This window comes from Cyrtonyx montezumae, unplaced genomic scaffold (assembly GCF_038088225.1).
Source record: "Cyrtonyx montezumae isolate F1298 unplaced genomic scaffold, pur_monq_1.0 scaffold_11, whole genome shotgun sequence".
Classification (NCBI taxonomy): Eukaryota; Metazoa; Chordata; class Aves; order Galliformes; family Odontophoridae; genus Cyrtonyx; species Cyrtonyx montezumae.
This window is the reverse complement of record NW_027071837.1, coordinates 515,656-537,190: the sequence shown is the minus strand read 5'-3', so window position 1 is coordinate 537,190 and position 21,535 is coordinate 515,656. Positions and strand designations below refer to the sequence as shown.

Genomic DNA, 21,535 nt, shown 5'->3' with positions numbered 1-21,535 from the left:
CAAGGTAAGGAGCTGCGCGGAGCCACGTCCCCACCAGCAGCAAACCCGGCTGGGAGGGGGCACACGGCACGAGCAGGGATCCTGCACGGAAAGGGCACGACACACCGCAGAGCAGAGAAAGACAGCAGCACTTCCATCTTGGATGCCACAGATATCTGGGGAGGGGGAAAAGGGTTGCCTTGTTCCTGTTATTTTTAGATGGGTTTCCTAACAAGACTTGTGCAACCTTCCCCTCTCGCGGGGCTTGCTGTCAGTACCAGCAGAGCTCCATCCCGCTGCCCATCTTCATGCAGATTTCACAGGGAAAGACACACACAGAGCTGCTGGTGAGCTCCACCAGGCAAACAGCCCCATCATGGCTCCCACCCCAGGGACAGCAATCTGTGCGAGAGGAGCACTCAGCAAAACCCGGACACCTCCACCGGGCACAGCTTCTGCCCTTCTCCAGCAGCCACTGGGGAGTACTTCCCAAGGAAACGGCCCGCAGCCACGACCATCCCCACCCCACTGACCTCATCCTCAGTAATGGGGCCACAGTGTGTCCCTGGGGACCGGGCTCCGGTGGCACAGGGGCTGTGCTCACTGCTGTGCTGTGGCACAGGGGACAGAGGGCACCGCGTGGCAGAACCGGGAGCAAGTTGGCAACTGGGACCTGGCTGCACTCCCCAGTACCCTGCAGGGAGGATGGGGAAGCAGAAATGAGGAGAGGCTCTCACTTTGTTGGTGGAAAAACCTCTCACATTCCCAGCTCCTGCCATTGTGCTGACTGTGGGGATGGTTTGGGAGCAGAAAGGGGTGTTTGGAGCTGGCCCCTCTGCCTCGAGTGCCCCGAGGACACAGGGCCCTGCTGCGGACGTGGATGGGAGGGAAGAAGACCAAAGAAGCAACAAAGGGACAGAAGGCCTAAAACAAGGAAGCTGGAACACTGGAGGAGAACATAACGACTGATAAGGAAACCACTTCCCAGGACCCTGGCTCAGCACTTTCGATTTAACATAATGATAAAAAAGAAGAAGTAATGCCTCGGGATCTGAATTCCCCATAAAAAGCCCCACACAGCCAATTAGTGTGTGAAAAGAAAACCACAACATAACATCGCCCATACGACATAACAGAGAGCCATGAAATCTGCTGCCAGGCGGATGGGAGTGCAGCACTGCGTGGGGAACCCCTTCTGGCTGTGTTTGCATGTTTTCCTTGCACCCGAGTTTAAAACAAACTGTTGCCTTCAACACTGAGTACACAGAAGCTCAGCTCTGTTCCCAGCCCCTACGCTGAAGTCCCTGCTGAATTTTAAAGGAATATCAGAAAATTCCAGCACTGCACCTAAGCTGTGGTCATGTACTGACCGCTTACACGCAAGGATCTGAAATAACCATTTCACATGGGGAAACTCACACCCCGCACCACAGAAGGTGTTGTGACCAAGGGCAGCACAGTGTCTCTGAAGTCAGAGGTGTCCACCCATCCATCCACCCATCCTGCCCACCATGCCCAGCTCAGCCCTGCAGGACCCAGCCTGGCACTGCCCACACCATTCTGTGTGCATGGAGCTGGGGAGGGCTGCAGAGCTGTGGGCATCCCCCATCCCACACAGCTCAGCACACTGTGCCAATGCATACAATCAGCTGCTCCCCATCGAGCCCAGCAAACCACAGAGATTTCAAAGCTGTGAGCATGGAGAGGGCACAGAGGAATGAGAAACCTGGCTGGACACTCTCCCAGAGGCAGTGGGTTTCCACAACTGGCCTTCGCTCTGTGAAGAGGTCTCAAGTTTTGGGAGCTGCTCCTCCAGTGAGGGACTGTTCGGATGCCTCCACTGGGTGCCAAAATACCCTGTGTGCTCCAAGAGGCACCCAGCACTGCGGGGCTGCAGGGAGGGCACAGCACGGTGCCCCACTGGCCTCACAGCCCATCACTGCCCCAGTATGCCATGGACAAACAGTGCGGGGTACCAGATGAGCAGGGGGGATCCTGGGGAAAAAGTGCAGAGGGAGGCAATATAGAAATCATTGTCCAGTCTGCTGCACCCACATAGTGCTGTGCCCTAAGCCTTGTCCGTGCACCAGGACAAGAGGAGAGCTGCAGGAGGGAAGAACACAGCTGGTGTGCAGGCTGCAGTACAGCACATGGGCACAGACACAGGACAGGGCTGCCCAGCAGCTGGGGGCTTCTCACTGCTCTTTGGGGCTACAGACCCACAGTAGGCTGGGCAAAGATAGATGTGTGTGAGCTGAAGCGGTCGCTGTGGGAGCGACACGTTAGTGCACCCACTTTCCCTCCACGGGTAACCAAAGCTGTGCTCCCCACGAGCATTTCCACCCCTCGCTGTGCTCCAACCCCAGCCTTGGACCTGCTCCGAACACCAAACTGCTCCAGCACAACTCCAAACAGAGTGCTGGGGGAAGGCACGGCACCGAGCTGGGCAGAGCGGAACGCAGAGCTCTGCATGCTGCCTCCGTGCCCCTCTCTCACATACCACCCAGCCCCTGCACCCGCGGATCACACCCACCCCGGGGCCAACAGACACCTGCAAGTGTGCAAACACAACTGCTGCGCTCACGAGGACCCGGCACGGCTTCAGCAGCTCCACCAGAGGATGACGGTTGAATCACACACTGTGGTTTCTGCTCAGAAATAGATAAGAGCACACAACCATTCTCTGCAGCCTGTGCTCGGTGCTGGGAAGGCAGCAGAGCTGCGCCTCCATCCCGAGGACATCCCGGCCACGGACTCTCTGAGCGTGCACTGTCACACACCTCGGTCCCATCTGAGCGCCGGTGGCTGCTGGGTGCTCTCATACCCAGCACTGGAACTGCAGAGCAGAGGCAAGAAGCAAACAGCGACGGAGATGCTCAGCAGCCTCCTGGCCCATCCTGCACCCCACCCTCTCTAAGAGTGCACCGTGCCTTCCTGCCCGCGCTCTCACGCGCTGTTTGGACAGACAGGCGCCGTCCCGAAGCGGAGCCCACGCAGCGTGTGCCTTCACCTTGACAAAAACAGGATTCTGCTTTTCCATTGCTCAGAACCACTTGAGGCTCAGCCCAGCACAGAGATGCGCTGGCAGCCTCCCCCCACCCCCAGCACGCTGTGCAGCTGCACTGCAGCCACCACGAAGGCCAGCAGCAAGGGCGGCTGCTAAAGGTCCAGCTCGGGCAGCTCTCAGCTCTGCAGGCAGACCACAGCTCCGTACCACTGCATCTCCAGCCACTGCAACCTGCTGCAACTCCTCTCCGCACTGCACGCTTTGGAGCCACCCTCAGCTCCTTCTGCTTTTAAATCCCCGATGAATAAAGCCTTTACTTGCCTAAGACAGGAGGGAGCTCCCTCCTATTTTTGTGCGTTAGTGGAGGAGAAGCACCTGGATCTGCTACAAACTGCATGAGGAAGCTTTCCTTCCCTTGTGAGCTTTCTGCTCCTGTTTTGTGCAGCACAGAACAGGAACACAGCACCTCATGACCAGGGCACCCAAGGACCCTGTGTGTGCACTGAGGATCCCGCATCCCTGGGGACACCCCCTGGAGCACGGTGGGTGCTGCAGTGGCTGTGTCCCACTGCCACCCTCCTGTCCCAGACCAGAGGTCTCCCTGCAGCTCTTCAGGAAAAAGACTGCAAATCGTGGCATAAAACCCCGATATAAAATCCCAGCCTCAAAAAGCAGCCAAACAATGCTTCTCACGCAAACATAGGGCTGCATGAAGCAGGGCAGGGCTTTCCCCATGCCCAAAGGGTTCCTCTCACTGGGAGCACGAGGGGATTGACCCGAAATCGTGGATCCCTTTTGCTGCCCAGAGCACGCAGGGCTCTCTGCTGGGAACCCCAGCATTGCTGAGGCGTTGGTCACTGGCACAGCTGCACAGCAGTTCCCAGGGAGGAATTTCCATTTGCTGCAAACACGCATCCGCCCCCTGCCCCGCAGCTCACCCTGCTCAGCAGCACAGCCCTTTCCCCCTCCCACCCCCCCCCACACTTCCTGCCCTCCTTTCCTCCATCTGAACATGACATTTCCACGGCAGGCGGTGTGGGGTGGGCTGTGGCAGTATGGCATGGGTGCACCAGTGCTCCTGGGACTCCCGGCCAAAGCACACCCTCATCCCCACTGCCGGGCAGCACCCACAGGGCACTCTGCCACAGGCTCAGGAAACAGGCAGAGGTCCCGAGGAGCCGGCACCAGCCTGGCCAGCTCACTGAGAAATGACCCCGAATGTTAAAGGAGCCGCAGCTCTCCTATGTCTGCAGCATCTTAAGCAGAGTGCACTGGGGCTGAGGGAAAGCCATGCACTGCACCCACGCTGAAGCCAACCCGTGCTCGGTCACATCACTTCCCCTCCGCTCCCACGTGCACAGCCACACCCTGAGCCCCATGCCCCGCTCATGGTGGGGCCCGTGGGAGCAACCCCACGGGAGCCACGGATCCATTCAGGGGGAAAGAAGAAGGTAAAGGCAAACCTGCTCTTCTTTTCAAGAAGAGAAAGCAGAACAACAAAATAAACCGCACCTCCTAACCCTTCCTTCAGCCCACAGCACAAAAGCCAAAGCAAATTGTCTGGCTGCAAAGGAAACGTGGCCTTCAAGAAATCTCCGACGAGGAGGAAGGTCACCTCGCAGACTTTTCCATCTCCCCCCAGACGTGTATTTCTTGGCTGCAGCCTGCGCCAGGATGGAAAGGCAGAGCCGGGGCACGGGTACTCACCACGGCAGCAGCTGTCAGTCCTGGCTTTGTCCATCGGGAGCAGCGGCCGAGGCGCAGCGAGGAGCAGCAGCAGCAGCATGGCCGGCAGCCCCGGGCGCCGTCAGGGGGCAGCGAGGGGGCTCCGGGCCACAGCCCCCCGCACGCAGCCAGCCGCAGCTCTCACCCCATCCATGCAGAGCCGCTGAAACCGAGCCCTGGCACATCCAGCCCAGAGAGCCATCCCAGCTCTCCTTGGGAACAAACGGGGCACCGACAGCGGAGCCAAGGGCGCAGCTCCAGCAACAGCGGTGGGAGCTGGAGGGGGACAGCCAAGGAGGGGCAAAAGCAATAGTGCACACGCACACACACACACACACGCACACACGGATGCTGCTGCACTGCGTGGAGCCCGGCACAGCCCTCCCTCGCTGTGACTCACCGGCAGCGGCTCAGGGGCGGTTCTGTCCCCGCGCAGTGTGAGATGCTGACAGCAGTGCCGCCGCTCCTGGCACAGCGCACAGCGGCTGCGGAGTGCCACTGCATCGCGCTCAGTGCTCTGGGTCGAGCAGGGGGCTCGTGTGCGCTGCCCCTGCACGCAGCGGGCGGGAGAGGGGTGGTGGAGGCAGTGCCACCACGTTCCCACCCGGCACTGCTCAGACACATCACTCCTGGAGCTGCTGTAGATCTCCTCGGCCTCGCGTGTGCACACAGCCCGGCATGAGAGTGGGGGGTTCAGCCCTCTCCTGTGAGAGCCACGTGCCACTGCAGAGCCGGTAGAACTGTTAGCAAGGGCTGATGCCATCGAGACATCAAAGAGGACCAAAAGCTTTGGATAAAGGCTGGTTCAGGGTCAAGAAGAGGCGTGCCAGACGCAGTTAGGTACACAGACCTAACTGCTGAATATGTTCCAAAGCCCTGGCTGTGCTCACCCAGCCCACAGTGCTCAGCTTTGTCCCATGTCCCCCTCCATCCCTGCACACAGCACTCACACAGCCACAGCCCAGGGCACAGCACGCTCAGGGTAAGCAGCTTTGGCTGACATGGCATCAGGCTCTGCAATGACAAACACACTGTCACTGTGCTCTCCTCATTCAGTGCCTCTGGCACAAATGGGGAACGAGCTGTGAGACCCCTTCACCTGAGCAGCACCAAAGCACGGCTGAGATCCACATGGAGCACAGCTCTGGGAGCAGGACACAGGCACCCACACACATCACAGCCTGGCACAGGCACCCACACACATCACAGCGGGGACACGAGGCTGCCACTGGCAAGAGGCCCCACGGACACAGAGGCATCTCCGTGGCCATCCGAGTTACCAGCGACCACGTGCAAATCTTCCACCGACACGGGAGGAGTCCAAAACCACTTCCAAATGTGATCTCACATCCAAACGATGCAAGGAAGCACCAGGCCCCACAGGCAGCAATGCCTCTGCCCCTCCGTGCTCTAAAGGAAGGGACCGGGGCTGCCCAGGGCCGGCTCACAGCGTGCTGCACCAGCGCTGCTCAAGGCTCAAAAGAAAGCTGCCACGAAGCTGCACCGATGCAGGAGGTCAGTGAAATCCCTGAACTGAGAAGTCGTGGGCTAAAAGCAGAGAGTGCCACTAAAAGCAAGGCAGCAGCACGCAGCAATAAGCAACGGCCCTGTTCACAGTGTCGGGGGCCATCTGGGCACACCCAGCAGGAGCACGCTGTAGGTGAGGTGGGCTGTGAGTGCTCTGTGCTCAGCACGGGGACTTTGCTCCAGTTCTCCTCAGGAAAAGCCTCTGTGCCCGTCCCTGCCGGACCTTCCTGACACTGCGGCGCCGTGGAAGGAAACCAGACAGCAATTTCCAGGCACGGGCAGGAGCTGCCCCCCAGCTCTGCAGCCAGGCAGCGACTGGAGGTGGGAGAGGGAACGCTGGGCCCAGGGAGAGGCAGGCAGCCGGTCCTGGGGGTGTCTGTGGGGTCGTGCCCCCCAGCCTGGTGCTCTCCTGGTCCACGTGAGGTGCAGCCGTACTGTCATGGCTGTTTCATCGTGCCCAGCCCAGCTCGGCTGGTAACCAGCACTGCTGGTTCAGGACAAACCACCCACCCACTGCCTCTCACTGCAGCTCAGTTACTCCCCACCTCGCTCCTGGTATACGCAGAGGAGCACAACAGCTCTCATCCCCACTGCATATAGCACTGCAAAGCCTCCCCCCAGTGCCCCCCAGCACCGCTGGCAGGGCAGAGCCCAGTGCTGGGCAGGGCACCTATGGACCTTTGCAGTGATTGCACTCTGCAGACAAAATTGTCCCAAAGCAGAACCCCCACATCATGGTGCTGAGATGAGCACTGCAAGCACGGAGTCACCACAAACACGTGGAGGTCAGAATTAAACCCCACAGCAAAGGTGGAACCGGGCAGCACAGAGCTGAGCTTCGAGGAGCTGCACTGAGCCCCACGGAGCATCACCTCCCCCCATCACAACGAGACAGCCCAAGCTCAACTCCATCTCCTTGGGAAGCGAACAGAGAGCAGCCAACAGAACTGCTGAGGAGCAGTATTAAAAGATGTCACAGTTCTGCAAACAGACAAAGGAATATATTTTTTTTAAATACAGATGCCTTGCCAGGAATGTGGGGAATGTCAGGGAACATAAAACAGGATGCAAAGGCTGGCCTGAAGCGACGCTGCGGGCTCGTGCTGGCCTGACAGCCAAGGGGTTGGATCCCAGTGGAAGATGAACCTTGTGCCTGCAGTGGGAATCGCAGACCCGCTCACCCAGCTGCTCCTGTCCTCCCCCATCGGGGCAGCTCTGCCGGGCCGGCCCCGCTCCCCTTGCACGCACATCCCACAAGGTGCAGTCCCACCCCTTCATGCACAGCGTGCCATTTCCCGAGGAGCTGAAGCAGGCTGTGGGGCACGGCCAACGAGGCAGTTCACATTATGGCCATTCCTGCGGGAACTGGTGCTACTGGGAGCCACAGGACCAGGCCTGAACCCCACACCTGCTGTAAGCAATGGGAAACAATTCCCAGTGATAGCAAAAGTGACCCTCTCCTGCAGGCAAGCTCGCGTTCCTGCCCAGTGATCCCAGTGGTGCTCTGCCTGCAGCAGCTGTGGGATCAGGAGCAGGAAAACCTCCCCGGAGGCAGCAGGAACACCCAAACTCAACACGCCGACCGTTTGCAGCAGCAGCATTAGGAAACAGAGGCCACTTACTTCTGGCAGGAACAGACACGTTTTTTCCAGCTTCCCAGCCCTGCAAAAGCCCCCACTGAAGGAGCTCCGTCACAGCAGGAGCTGCTCGGGGCTCTGGTGCCTGGCTGAGGGCTGACCCACAGCCAATGCCCGCGTGCTCGAGGTGAGAGGGCACAAGGGGAGCAGGGAGCAGCCTGCAGAGCACGGGGATGAGCTGTGCTCCTCATGGAAGGCATCCATCCCCACAGCCTGAATACACTGATATCTCCTGACCCCGGCAGCACTGAGACCCAGCAGCGTGCTGCTGCTCCCCTGCACACTTCTAAGGAACCCTCGGCCTCAGAAAACATCACCCCAGCACTGCAGGACGACGGCACTCGTGGTAAACCACGCAGCTCTCACCTTCCTAGAAATCAGCTGCATCTATTTTTATGAGCCGTTGATTTCTGAGTGGTGCACGTCCACCAAAGGGACTCAGAGCCCAATGCACAGGAGGGCACAGACCCACGTGCACGTGCCCACACACCCCTCGTGCTGCCAGGAGCCTGCACAGCTCCTGCATGGCCGGGAAGGGACACGTGGGGCAGGTGTGGGGCAGCTGCTGCAGCCAGAGAGCGGCCTGGGGATGGTGCAGCTCAGCACCATCAGCCCAACGCGGGGCTGGGACTGCAGCCTCCCCTCTCCCTGTGCCGGGAGGGCTCTCTGATGAGGAAGACTTTCTCAGTTCCCCGTGTTTCCCCCTCTCCACAGACACGGGATGAATTACCCACAAACCTTACCAAACACCAACCATTCCACCTCCTGACCCCGCTGCCCTCCACCCTCTGACGCACTGCAACCAAAGCACAGAGATGCGGATGAGGGCTCCTCTGCAGCCCCACTGTACACCTCAGCACACCCAGAGCAAGCGGGGCCCCCCAGCACAGCTCGGGGCAGTGGGAGGGGGCCGGCGCGGGGCAGAGCAGGAAGGAAAAGCATCGACGTGCAGATCCCTGCCAGCGATTGGCGCTGCATCCGGCAGCAGCCTCGCAGGGCGTAGTTAATGAGCAAACATCTGTGGCTTCACATCCCGTAAAGGACATTCACAAAAACCCCCTCCATTCATGCGGAGAAAAGGAACAGTTTTTAAAAGGACAACGGAGCGCTCCCGCGGATGGGACTGAGAGCAGAGAGGGGCAGCAGTGGCACGGCCCCACCAGCGCTCAGCACTCAGACGCAGCCCGGCTGCTTTGCTGGGGGGAGGGGGCTGCTCCCGTCACCAACGTGGGATTTCCAGTCCTTGCCAGCTCAGCACACATCACCCGGCGCTCGGCCTTGCAGGCAGTGTGGGCAGGCTGCCCCCCCACCCCACTGAGACACACGTGTCATCTCTGTGGCAGCTGTTGGAGGAGCATATCGCTCCTCTCCTTATTTCCTCCTGGACAACCAGTCGGTCCTCTTCAGTCAGACAACGGTCGGACGGCGGTTTGGCAGTTACCCATCGGGGCACCCACAAAGCACAGAGAGCTCTGCGGTTTTTAGGCAGGGGAACAACAGACACGGGGCATAAAGGGGAGAGGAGCGGGCAGCGGGAGCCCAGCCCTAGCACCAGCCCCAGCCCTGGCACCAGCGGGCACTCACCTCCACACCTGAAAAGGACGTGGCTGCTGTGGGGCTGGGAGCAACCCCTGCCCCCCGGACAGCGTCACCGGGCCGCTCTCACCCTGTCCCGTGGTTCCTTCCCCTTTCTCAGCTTGAAGGAGGACCTCAGAGCAGCAGCTGTCCTTGCACACAGCCCCGGAGCACAGCTGGAATGGGGAGGAGCGGAGCGGGTGATGGTGCGGTGCTCGTGAGTGCTTTGCACGGCTTCCTGCCTCCGTTCCAGCAGCTGGCACTGATCACGGCCCTACGGTCTGATCCCACTCAAACACATGGGACCCCGCGGGCCATCCTGCACGTGCACAGCATATGGAGCTGTGTGAGCACCAGCTGAAAAACAGCACCGAGTCCCATCTTCCAGACGGGAGAACGGACACGAACAGGAAAAGCTGACCACCTCCATCCGAAGGCACTGAGCTGGTACCCCGCAGCCCCAGGGCAGCTCGTGCCCTCCCAACCCACGCACGGGGCAGCCCCCCACGAGCCCCCAGACATCCCAGTGCCGCCCCCAGCAGCAGAGCACACAGCTCAGCTCCATGGCAGTGCCCCAGGGCCAGGGCACCCAGCGGGGGCTGCCCACCCCCCGCACCACCACGGCCCCAACAGCCGTAGGCCGACAGCCAAAGAGGAACAATGAGAACCATTTACGGGGCAGGAAGCCGCATCTGCTGCATGAAACGCTATCTTCAAACAAGACGTGTTTGGATAACTCCAGTTTCATAACTCGCCTCTTCCGATGTTAGGAAATCACAGTAATAAAAAGAAAACAAAATGGGGGAGAAGAAACTTGGCATGGGGAACAATGGGAGAACTGCCCGACCCCGACCTGCTGCACCTCACCCCGGGCAGCTGCAGAGAGCTGCGATTGTGCACGGGAAGAAACGTCTGATCAAATATCAGCGGGAAGAGAGTTCAGTCTGTTCCGCAAACACCGGGAGCACAGCACGCCCCGATGCTCCTACCTGTTAATCACCTGCCCGTGTTAATCACCTGCCCGTGTTAATCACCTGCCCGCTCCGTGTTTGTTCCCACGTGGGGGCAGTGGGAACACAGCCTGACAGGGGCAGGCAGTGAGCCCTGGGATTTGGGCTCTGGTGGGGATGTGCCATCACCCGAGCTGTGGCAGCAGGGCTGGCAGCTCCTCTGCCCAGCATGGGCCCTCCTCGGGCAGGGCAGGACAGCTCCTGCCGGGTTAACAGGTGAAGGTAAACCTCACTGCCTCATTACTGCCCAATGCTAACCAGAAACCCTTGCAGGTACCAGAGAGAATAGTGCTTAACTGTACCTTAGCAGGTCCTGAGGCAGCCATGGGGCAGTCAGCTACAGCAACTAGGAGGGAATCCCAAAGAGCTACAGAGGCACTGTGTGCTGAGGGATGTGGTACCCAGACGGACCACAGAGGGTCCGACGCAGCGCAGGCTCCACTGCCCCACTGTGCAATGTGCCCTGGGCACCCCAGCGAGCAGGGTGGCCACTGTAGAGCCCAGCAGCACAGGGACAGGCAGGTCCCCCCTCCTCCCCCCCCTCAAACAATCTGGGAGAAGTGGCCAAAAGCTGAGGTTACCCCACCGGGTGCTGACTCCCTCCCCTCCCGCCTGCTCTCCACCCCCTCCCCAGTCCAAATATAAACTTGCTTACAGGAAATGCCTTAAAGAAAAGGCACCTCCCCAAGTCCCGAAGAATGCCCAGAAAATAAACTGTCTCTGGACATGAAGGAAATGGCTTTTTCTTTTTAAATAACACTGCAAAGCGGATTTAACCCCTGCAGTCCCTGCAGGAGCTCAGCCACCACCACCCCAGGCCCATGGGCAGGGCCCAGGAGCTGCGCTCTGGATGGCAGCACAAGTGCATCCTCAGCAGAGGTGTCCGTGCACCACCAGCACTGCTTGGGCAAAACCAGACCCACATCCTCAGCCCAGGTGCAAACCGTCCATCCCCTGAGCACCCAGCGAGCCCTGACCCGGTACATCCCCTACAGCCTCCCCAAGAGCCGAGGGTGGGCTTCCCACATGGAGCATGGGCTGAGAGCACAGCAACACAGAAGGGCCGCACAGTGCCACCATTGTTCTGGTGAGGGGCACAGCCCCACGTGGGGGCTCTGGACACACAAACACCGCTTTCACACCAATGCCCCTCCACGTGGAATGAGAGAGATGCGGAGACCCCGCAGCCAGCTGCCTCAGAACAGCCATCCCAGCTCGCCCAGAGAGATGAGCACGGGCACCCGACCGCAGTGCTGTGCGGGCGGGGAGGGGACACGAGGACTGACACAGCTCAGTGTGCCATGCGGTGGTGCCCCCGAGCAATCACAGCCCACGCACAGAGGGACACCCCCTACTGCCCCTCCTCTAGGGAGGAATGTGAGGCAAAGGCTCCTCCAGCAGCAGAGGCAGCCCAGGCACACGGCCCCCACGCCCCATGGGCACTGCCCCCCACTCTGCCCCCCTGACCCGCACCTCCCCGACGTGCACAGCAGCCTGATGCAATTCAGCTGCTGCAGCAAAATGCCTGAAATATTTGTTGCTTTTCTGGAGCAGCAGTAGCACTGGGGATGCCCAGTGCAGAAGTGTGAGCAGGCAGAGGGTGTGGGGAAGGAGAGCAGCAGCTCAGCTTCACTTGGCTGCAAAGCAGCGCGTGCCTGGAGCGCCGGGCAGAGGGTCAGCAGCAGATCCAGCCCACGGCACAGCTGATGTGTGCACCACGGAACAACGGGGCCATATAACTGCAGCAAGAAGTGCTCCCTGCCACAGCACACTGCCCTGCTCCCACCACGCAGAGCCGTGCCGAGGGCTGACCCCCACCAGGGCCGGGGCACACACGGCTGCACGGCGCAACGGGAAGGGAGATCACGCGGAGGAGCGATGGGCAGTGATCTGTCCGGGAGGAGGAGGCCGAAGCTGCCCCGAGGTTCTGCTCTTACCCAACGACACCGATGAAATGAGGTCATGAGCTCTGAGTCACCCCAAGCATCACCATCCCTGCAGCCTTGTGACACGGCCGTGCCACAGCCCCCATTTTCTCCCAGGACAATGGAGGTGCTGCCCCGTGGTAGCCCCCCCCCACACACAGTGCCCACCAGCAGCACTGTGCAGGGTGCTGGGAAGCACTGCTGCCTTTCCTCGAAGCCATGGCACGAGCTCGCCTCCTCTGCACCGCGTCAGACAAAGGGGCATTCAGAAGCTGAACTTGTGCCCTGGATGGCAGTTAAATCATTCATCTGAAACTCAGAGGGCCAAAAAAAGGGGGTGGGAGAGGGAGAACAGAAACCCCTCCATCAACCACTGCAAACAAATTGCACTCGGACAGGAACACACCTACAGGCCGGCAGCGTCCTCCCTTGATGCCACTTGTCCATGTTTGCAGGAGCACTGCTGGGAGCACCGAGGCACTCAGGCGTCCCCTGGGCGGTGTGAGGAGCGGTGGGTGAGTGCTGAACCGCGAGCACCGCACACAGCACCGCGCACAGCACCGCACACAGCACCGAGCGGCGCGAGCAGAGCCCCACGTGCTGCTGTCACACACTGCCCCGAGATAAGGGCAGGAAATCCCCGCGGTCCGGGCAGCGCTGAGCTCCGCATCCAGCCCCGAGCAGGAGCTGACACCCCCAGCCAGCTGCTCCCCGCTCATCCCCCCGGGGGTCGGCCCCCCCCCTGGTGGGCAGGGAGGACCTCCCGCTGCTGTTTGCTCCCCGGGCAGCCGTTAACGTTTGCTCAGCCCGTGACTGGCACTGGTGACGAGTGCCCTTTTCTGATAAGGAGCCCTGCAGCGACTCACGAACAGCCCCGCGTGCCACGGGCAGACAATCATTAACCGGGACAGGTCGGGCAGTGCCTGGAAACAGAACCGGGGAGGAAGAGCGGGCAGGGCCGGGTGCAACTGGAGACCGGCAGCACAGAGAGGGCAGCGTGGGGTGCGGCAGCAGCACGCGGCTCAGGAGCACAGCCAGCATCATCCCGCTGCCCTCCCCAGGTCGGCATGATGCAGCCCTGAGCAGCCGAGGGGGACAGCAGGGGTGGGAGCCCTCACCCTGCAGGGAATGAGTGTGGGGCTCAGACAGCATGGCACAAACAGCTCCGTGCTGCCCGGGCACGGAGTGGGAGCCCCAGGACGAGCGGCAGTGGGAGGAGAGTGCACCTAGAGCATTTCCTGCTGGAAATGGGAAAAGAAGCCTGGTCCTTTAAATCCCTGTGCCCAGCCCCGGCAGCCGGGCAGAGTCAGTGCTGCCACTGGGGGTGACTTTCAGAAAGGCTCTCACACAGGAGAATTATTGCAGGAGGTTATTGCAGCTCAATCATTAACTGAGCAGCAGACCCCTGGCTCTGCTGGAATGCGGCTGTGCCACCGCTGCTGCCCGGAGCGCACAGTGAGCGTGGGGCAGCTCTGTCCCCACTGCCCACGTCACACAGAGCCACGTGCAGAGGCACTGCCATCAGCCTCCGTGTGCCACCCCGCTCCCAAAGGCCCAGGGATGGCTTCAGCTGCTTCTCCATCACAGCCCCTTCTCCATCAGATGAGAGGAGGAGACACTGCAGGCTCAGTTTTGCATTCACCCTTCTGCAACTTCCCAGCAGCCTCACCAGGAGCACTCCCAGCCCTGCAGCCCAGCTCTGCCCGGTGGTGCCTCACCTCGTCCCTCTGCTCGAGCAAAGGGCAGCCTGCTCTTCCCTGCTCCACTGCAACGGACCTGGGGAGCTCTGAAAGCTCTCAGAAATTTGCACAGAGCCCATGGGGAGGTAGTGCAGTGCCCTCAGCAACCACACGTTGCCCAGTTATGACAGCACGCTGCTGGCAGCCTGTCCTGTGCTCAGCAGTGGACGTGTGAGGCAGTGCAGACCGGGAATGCTTAACAGAAGCACAACTGCATTTATTCCGTTGGTCTTTTATTAGAAAACTATTTCTCAAAGGACATGTGAGTACGTAAAGGCACGCGCTCAGAAAAGGAGCCTGCTCAGGAGCTGCATTTCACACCTGCGCTGCTCTGGAACGGGATGCACTGTCACACATGGGAATCACCCGGGAGCTTTTAGCAGAGGGATGGGATCGGTTTTCCCTCAGATGTGGGGGAGCACAGGGGCCGCCCCGGGCCCCACTCCCCACACAGCTCGCAGGAGAGGGGCAGACCCAGACACACCCACTCCAGAAATGCTTCAGAACCACTTTCACTTAAAAGGTAAACGGAAAAAAAATACACTCGTTGATAAGAATTCACGTGTACAAGAACGAGAGCTGCCGCCAGCGGCACCTCCAGCCGTACCGGGACCTCCACGACAAAGGGCTTCTGCCCCGAGCACGGAACCGAACTCGGGAGGGCCGATGTCTGAGCAGCTCGGCAGCGCCGTCACACCGCGTCCAGCCCCGCACCGCCCCGCACCGCCCCGCACCGCGGGACAGCCCCGGGCACCGCTCCCCCGGCACCAACCTGAGGGATCCGTGGGGTTCTGGTTTCCTTCGGGCTCTGCTGAGCCTCCGTCGGAGCCGCGCTCCCTGCGGGCAGAACCGCCGAGGGGAGAACGGGCGGGTGCAGCCCCGCGGGCTGACGTGCGCCGGAGCTGCGGCCCGACGGGGCGGGCGGCCGAGGGCCGGGGCCGGGCTCCAGGTGTCGGCTGCGGAGCCGCGGCCCCCTCGGCCCCTCCCGGCCTCGGGGCCAATAGCGGCGCGGCACGGCCCCCCCCGCGCGGCCCCGCCCGCTCTCCGCTCTCCGCTCTCCGCCGCTGCCCTCCGCGGGGCGGCAGCGCGGGGCTCGGCTCACCGCTTTGGGTTCCCCGCGTGCCGAGAGCGGTCTGCGGGAGGCAGGAGGGTAACGCGGGGATAGAGCGCGGGGGCTGCGAGGAAGAAAGCTGCGTTTACCGCATATCGCCCGACGGAGAGATCTGTTCGTGGCAAAGGGAAGGGAGAAAGGTCGGGAGGAGGCAGAGCTCAGATCGGTACGAGGCAGAGAGCACGGACACGGCGCGAGGGATGACGGACGGGGCGGACGGGAGGGGACGGGCGGACCGTCCCGGGAAGGGGGCAGGGACGGCCCGGGGCGCGGGTGGGAGTTGGCAGCGCGGGGGCACGGACGGGTGCGGGGTGGGCAGAGATCCGTGGGTCGCAGTCGGACAGCGGCGCCCGGGCGGCCCCAGCGGAGCGGTGACGGTCAGTGGAAAAAGCAGCTTGGCTCCGAGGAGGATTTCAAGCATTTTCCACTCATTTCCTCATGCAAACCGGGAAGGGGAGAGGCGGGGGCGGTGGAAAATCAGCGAGGCAGGAACTCTCCCAGAGACATCGAGTTCCGAGCGGCGGGGATAGCACTCGGCACCGAGCCGCTCACAGCCGCGACCCGGGCAGCCCTGGGAGGAGCGGGAGATGCGCACCGCACCCCGCGGCGCGGAGCGATGAATGGGCCGCATTCACACCCGGCGCTATTTATAGCTCCCAGCGCACGGCCGAGGGATGGCGGAGAGCCCGTCCGCACAACGAGCCCACTGTGCGCGTGCACGCGTGCGCTCACACCCGGCAAAGGGTCCACGCTGCGCCCGTGCAAGGGGGGAGGGAGCGCGGCGTAACACCGACTGGGATCTCGGGGAGGGGGCCTGCCTGGGTTTGCTCCTAGGGCCCGCAGGGGAGGGACGGGAAGACCCACGAGGGCCCTTTTGGGCCGCCCGGGTCGGATCCCGCCCCCAGCCCTGAGCAGCGGTGCGTGCAGCCCGAGCCGCGCTGCTGACCCGGGGCACCGCCGGGTAACAGCCGCTGCTGCCCGCGCTGCAGCGCTGCTCCTCTGCCCCCCCCAGGTCCCCCCCGGGCTGCAGGACAGCCCGGCCGCACCGTGGCTGATGCCGCAGCCGAAGGTAAATCCACGTTTTGAAGGACGGATCGCACAGAGGAACAGCCCAAAGAAGTCCAACTGCTGGCACCCTCGGGGACCTGCTGCACTATTCCACAGTACCCGAGCACGTCGCAGGCCTGCAAACCGTGCCAGGAATCTGCCCAGCAGGCAAACAGCAACGCGCGGGTATGGTGCTGGCAAGCAGCAGCTTAAAATAAAGCCCTGAAGAGCCCCACACTGGGATATCCCTTACAACGGGAAAATGACACTCCCGTGGCCCAGGGAACAGAGCAGCACTGCTCCCTGTGCAGCACAGCCCGGCCGGGTGACAAGGCAGAACAGCAAATGAATGGGGAGGGAGAAAGCAGAAAAAAGCAGAAAGTCCATGGGAAACACCCCCCCCCCTCTGACCACCCACCACGAGGGGAACACTGCGCCCACAACAAACTCATCCTGAGCACTGCCCCTGTCCGCTCCTCTTTTTCCAACAGCCAAAGTAAACAGCACAGAGAAAAAAAAGTCGAAATTCTCCTTCAGGTGTACAAACAAAAAGTGACCACAGAGACGGACAGAGCAGGAGTGGGTCCTGGGGTGAGCTCACAAGCGTTCACTCAGGGACTCTCACTCTGCCAATGTGAGCACTATCCGTGCTTCATTTCCCACCGCTGCAGACAGAGGAGAGCCCCGTGATGCTGTCACATCAACCAGATCCACCAGATACCTGCGGGTCTGTGCCGAGCACAGCTGTACTGCCACCCGCTCCCTCCTGCCCGGGGCAGCCCCACAGAGCTCTGTGCACAGCCCCACACCGGCACAGCCCCACACCGGCACAGCCCCACACCGGCACAGCCCTGCACACCCAGCACAGCCCTGCACAGCAGAAGTGTCCCTGGGCACAGCACTGCCACCCGAGGCCCCGTGCTGGGATTTGTGCCAGCACACACAGACGTGTTTGCTCTCCTGGAGAACAGCAGACGGGGCAGGTGGCAGTACGGACAGCTCAGTGGGTGTCACTGCTCAGAGATGGTGGCACCATTGGGCCCCGCACGGTGTCGGGGCACAGATCACTGCTCATGGAGATGGAGTCGGCATTGCACAGCGGGCAGTGCTTCACCAGAGCCAAATTCCCCAGCTTCCAGGGAAGGAGGGCGAGAGGGAGGAAAAGAGGAACTCAGAGACGTGCACAACAGCATCATTCATAGGAGCTGATCCCGCGTAACAAGGGTCCTGTGTCTGGCCTGGAGCTCAAGGCAATTAAAACAGCAGCCACAGATCTCAGAGAAACAGCAGGAATTTATCTGAGGAATCCAGATTATGTGGCCACTGCCGAACCGGAGCAGAGAGCCCCCAGCTCCCACCAGATAAACAAGCTGCCAGCGAGGAGTGCCCAGCTCCGGCCCCCAGCTGCTCCTGCTGCAGCCACCCACCCCCAGGGCCGCCCCCAGGAGCTGCACTCAGCTGGGGGGGTTGAGCGGTGGGTGGGGGGCTGTGTGAGCAGGCGGCACCGCCTTTGTTCCGGGGCAGGATGCTGATGGGGAAGAAAGCTGAGAATGGTTTATTGTTCCAGAGGTAACGCTGGTGGGTTGCAGAGCTCAGGAAGTGGTTTTCATTCTGGCCCGGCCTCAGGATGCACACACCGGGCTTACCACAATAAGTGAAAACAGACACGATGCTGATGAGCCCGACAAAGCCCTCCTGGCTCTGGCACAAGTGCAGCCCGGGGCAGTGTGCAGGCTGCGGGTCCCAGGGCAGCAGCACACGTGGCTGCCTGCATCATGTGCCCACACGGGGCCGCGGTGCCACCAGTGCCCCCAGCACAGTTCATGAACTCTCCTCCACTAAGTTCCTGACAGTTTAACTCCTCGGAAAACTCCATTTCCTCCCTCACCTGTGACAACCGAAGCCGAACTCGCCACCTCTGCAGAGAAACTCCTACCCTCGTGGCATGCTGCGGGCCATCCCCAAACATCGTTAGCAGACAAGGAACGAGCCTCCATCAGAGGTTGGCAGGAACGAGGTCCAGTTCTGCACTTCAGGGCCACGAGAAAAACGACAGCTGTTCCCCTTTCATGTAGCTCAGAGCAAACTGCTTTCAAGATTGCTACCCACAGGCCATCATCGCCATCGTCTTTAAAACCACATCAAACCACTTTTAGCAGTGAACTTTGAAATGAAGGGAAAACCCATCAAGCATTTCTAACAGTCTCAATGAAAAGGTCAATGAAAGTATCACTGTGACATTATCAAACGCGAAATAATCCCCTTTTCTACGAGAAGTACGGCGGGATTTTTCATTAGAGGGACGGTTTTTTAAAGCCAGTTTTTAAATGGAGAGCGGGACAAGCTCTGAGCATCCCATTACGGAGCCGTAATGCCCACGGTGGGAGGGACCGCCCCCCCGGGTCCCACTGCGGCCGCTCCCCCCGGGCGACGCACAGCTCAGCCGCTCCGGAAGGAGACGCGGGCACAGAGAAGCAGCAGCTTTGCTTCCCACGGGATGCCGTGCATCCAAACACCCCTACGACCGTCGCAAACCGCTAAACCTCACCAGCACTGCGGGCGGCCGGAGGAAGTCCCCTCGCCGTACCCGCACCGCACGTTACCTGCCCTCACACCGGCGGACACCGGACGGAGTCCCCGAATTGGCACCGGGGGGAGGGCGGCCCGCAGCCCCTCCGCACGCCTCCAGACCGCGCTCTGCCCCCCACATCCCCTCCTCACCCCCTCCCGGCTGTCCCCGCTCAGCTCACAGCGGCCGCTACGGCCGCGAGAGCTCCGCCGCCCCTCGGGGGACTGAGCCGAGACCCCGCAGAGCCCGGACCGCCCGGTCCCCTCCGCCGTTATCCGCCGCGGGGCTCTCAGCACCCACCCGAGGTCCCCGTGGACGCGGCAGCGCCGGGGGCTCTCCCGGAGCGCCCCACCCGTGCTCCCCCCGCGTGACGGCGGCCCCGTCCCGCACTCACCCGCCCGCCCGCTCCTCCCGCAGCCGCACCGCATCCGCAGCCCCGCGGAGCGCACGGGGCCCGAGCACGTCCCGGCCCCGTCCCGGCTGCCGCCCGTGGGGCCGCGCTCGGAGGAACGCAGCTCCTCCCGCCGGGGATGCCCGGGGCCGGGCGGGGCGCGACGACCGCGGCCGCTCCCACCGCCCCTCGGTGCGGCCCGGGGCCCCTCGTCCCCCCCGGGGGAGAACCGCCGGCCGCGCGCGGCTCCCACGTTCAACCGGCGCCGCCGCAGGGAATGCCCCCGGCCCCCCCCCCGACCCCCCCTCCCGTTCCTGCGGCCGCTTTTCCTGCCCCGCGCTGCCGGGTGCGGGCACCGGGAGCAGCTCCCCGCCCCCTCTGGGCCACCGCTCCCGGGGATGGGCGTGCGGGGCACCGGGAACACCGCAGCGGAGTTCAGAGCGTCACTGGGAAGAGAAGGAGTCATCCCGCGTGGGCTGGCGGTGATTTCACGCCGGCAGTGCAGCCCTCCAGCAGCGCACCCCTTCAGGCACTGGGGCCATTACCTTCCTCTGCGTTTGTAAAAGCTCTTTCCAAATTAAAAACACCGCGCAGCCAAACCTTCCTTCCAGCTTTCTATGTTCTCAACTTCAGGGAAGTAACCGCACTCAGAAGTTCCCTCTCGATCCCTTTGGTCTCAGAGGACACAAACCCGCGGCTCTCCTTGCCTGCAGCATCCTTCCAGCCCGGCCCAGGGGCTGCAGGCTGCCACGGGAGCTGCTCAGCGCTGCGGGCACAGCTCTGCCGCCCGCGCGGGGACAACCCTCCTCCTCCTCCTCCTCCTCCTCCTCCTCCTCCGCAGCAGCAGCAGCAGCAGCAGCTCTTCCCTCCGTCCTTCAGAGAAAGCCCCCCCATCCCTGATAGGATCCTGCTGCTCCGAGGGGGAATGTGCATTTTGTTAGCTACAGGAAACAGAAAACTTCCAGACCCTGAAAGCAGAGCCCCAGAAGGGCCGGGGGAGGCAGTGGGGGATGGGGGCTGCTTCCTGCAGCAGCCGCTGCATTTCAGTTCCAGAACATTTTATGGCAGGAGGGGACAGGGACAAGGAAACCCGGCCGGACCCCTGCTCAGGAACCAAACCCTCGTGGGGGTGGCTGGCATCAGGAGCATCACTTTAACATGGCACAGCAGAGCAGCAGGCAGCTGCTGCTGAGCATCCCGGGGCCAGGGAACAAGCACAGCATGAGCAAACCATGGCCGTGCCCAGCAGCCCCATCACAGAGCCCTCAGCACCCGCTGCCACCGGGGGAAATGAAAGCAATAGGGAGAAATACACGCAGAGAGCTCAGCGGTGCAGACATAGCCCCCAGGTTCACATGGGGCCGGGCAGGCGATGCCGCCCCGTGTCCCACACACGTGTGGGAGCAGCCCCCCTGCTCAGCACCCACCCGCCCGACCTGCTCAGACAGGGTTTGTGTGCAGCAAGGCTGGGGGAGGAAGAATAGCTCAGCTGTGACAACACATCAACAAGAGCTAAAATTAGCAGGTTATTCCTGGAGATCCAGATGCTGCACAAATTCATCCTTACTATTTCACAGAGGGGCAAAAGTTCAGCAGAACCCCTCATACTTTTCCATATGATTTCAAGACGCCCAGAAGAGAAGCCCACTTCAGAAATAGCTCAGCATCCCCGCTGCCCAGTACAGCCCTACAGCACGTGGGGGTGCTGCCAGCTCCCTGCTCAGCTCCCAGCAACCAAACGGAGGTCACTGCCTGATGACATTAGCAGGGACCTGCTCTGGGAGACGTCTGCCGCTGCCACCAATGGGATTTCTTGCTCGGAGGGCGGAATTTTAGCGTGCACAGGTTGTGTGCAAGCCTTTCCTTTCTGCTGGGAGCAGAACAATACGTGGGAAGTTAGCTGATGTCAGGCAGGAAGCGGGGAGCCAACGAGGAGCCGCGCGCGGGGTCGGGAACGCGCATAACCGCAGCACAGCGGCTGCCCACACCGCGGAGCACCGCCGGGAGACGGGCTGCTCCGGGCTCCCACCGCAAAGACACCGAAAGCCATCTGTGATGGCTCTGTGACTCCTCCCATCCCCTCCCGAGGGCACGGAGACCCCCAGGGCCGCCCCGGAGCTCTGCAGAGCTCGGCCCGGTGCTGCCCCTCGCTGGCGGCCTCTGCCGCTCTGAACGCGGCTGCGTGGGGCACACGGCGGTCCCGTCCCGTCCTTCCCAGCTCTGCCCCAACCACAGAGCGCCGGTGCCCGGAGGAACACCGTCCCAGCTCACCTGCATCCTTTTTGTCTTCTAG

At 61.8% G+C, this 21,535-nt stretch overlaps 1 protein-coding gene across 2 annotated transcripts in view; it reads right to left on the bottom strand.

Annotated features, from left to right (window-relative positions):
- The window catches only part of STARD8 (StAR related lipid transfer domain containing 8), a 33,372-nt gene extending 11,837 nt beyond the window's left edge, over positions 1-21,535 (bottom strand). The window contains exon 1 of one of the 2 annotated variants that reach the window (XM_065729212.1): positions 21,514-21,535. The gene's annotated coding sequence lies outside the window, so the exon portion shown is untranslated. Of the gene's footprint in view, positions 1-4,693; positions 4,718-21,513 lie in introns of those variants that run through there. The other variant, XM_065729211.1, reaches the window with a different exon arrangement.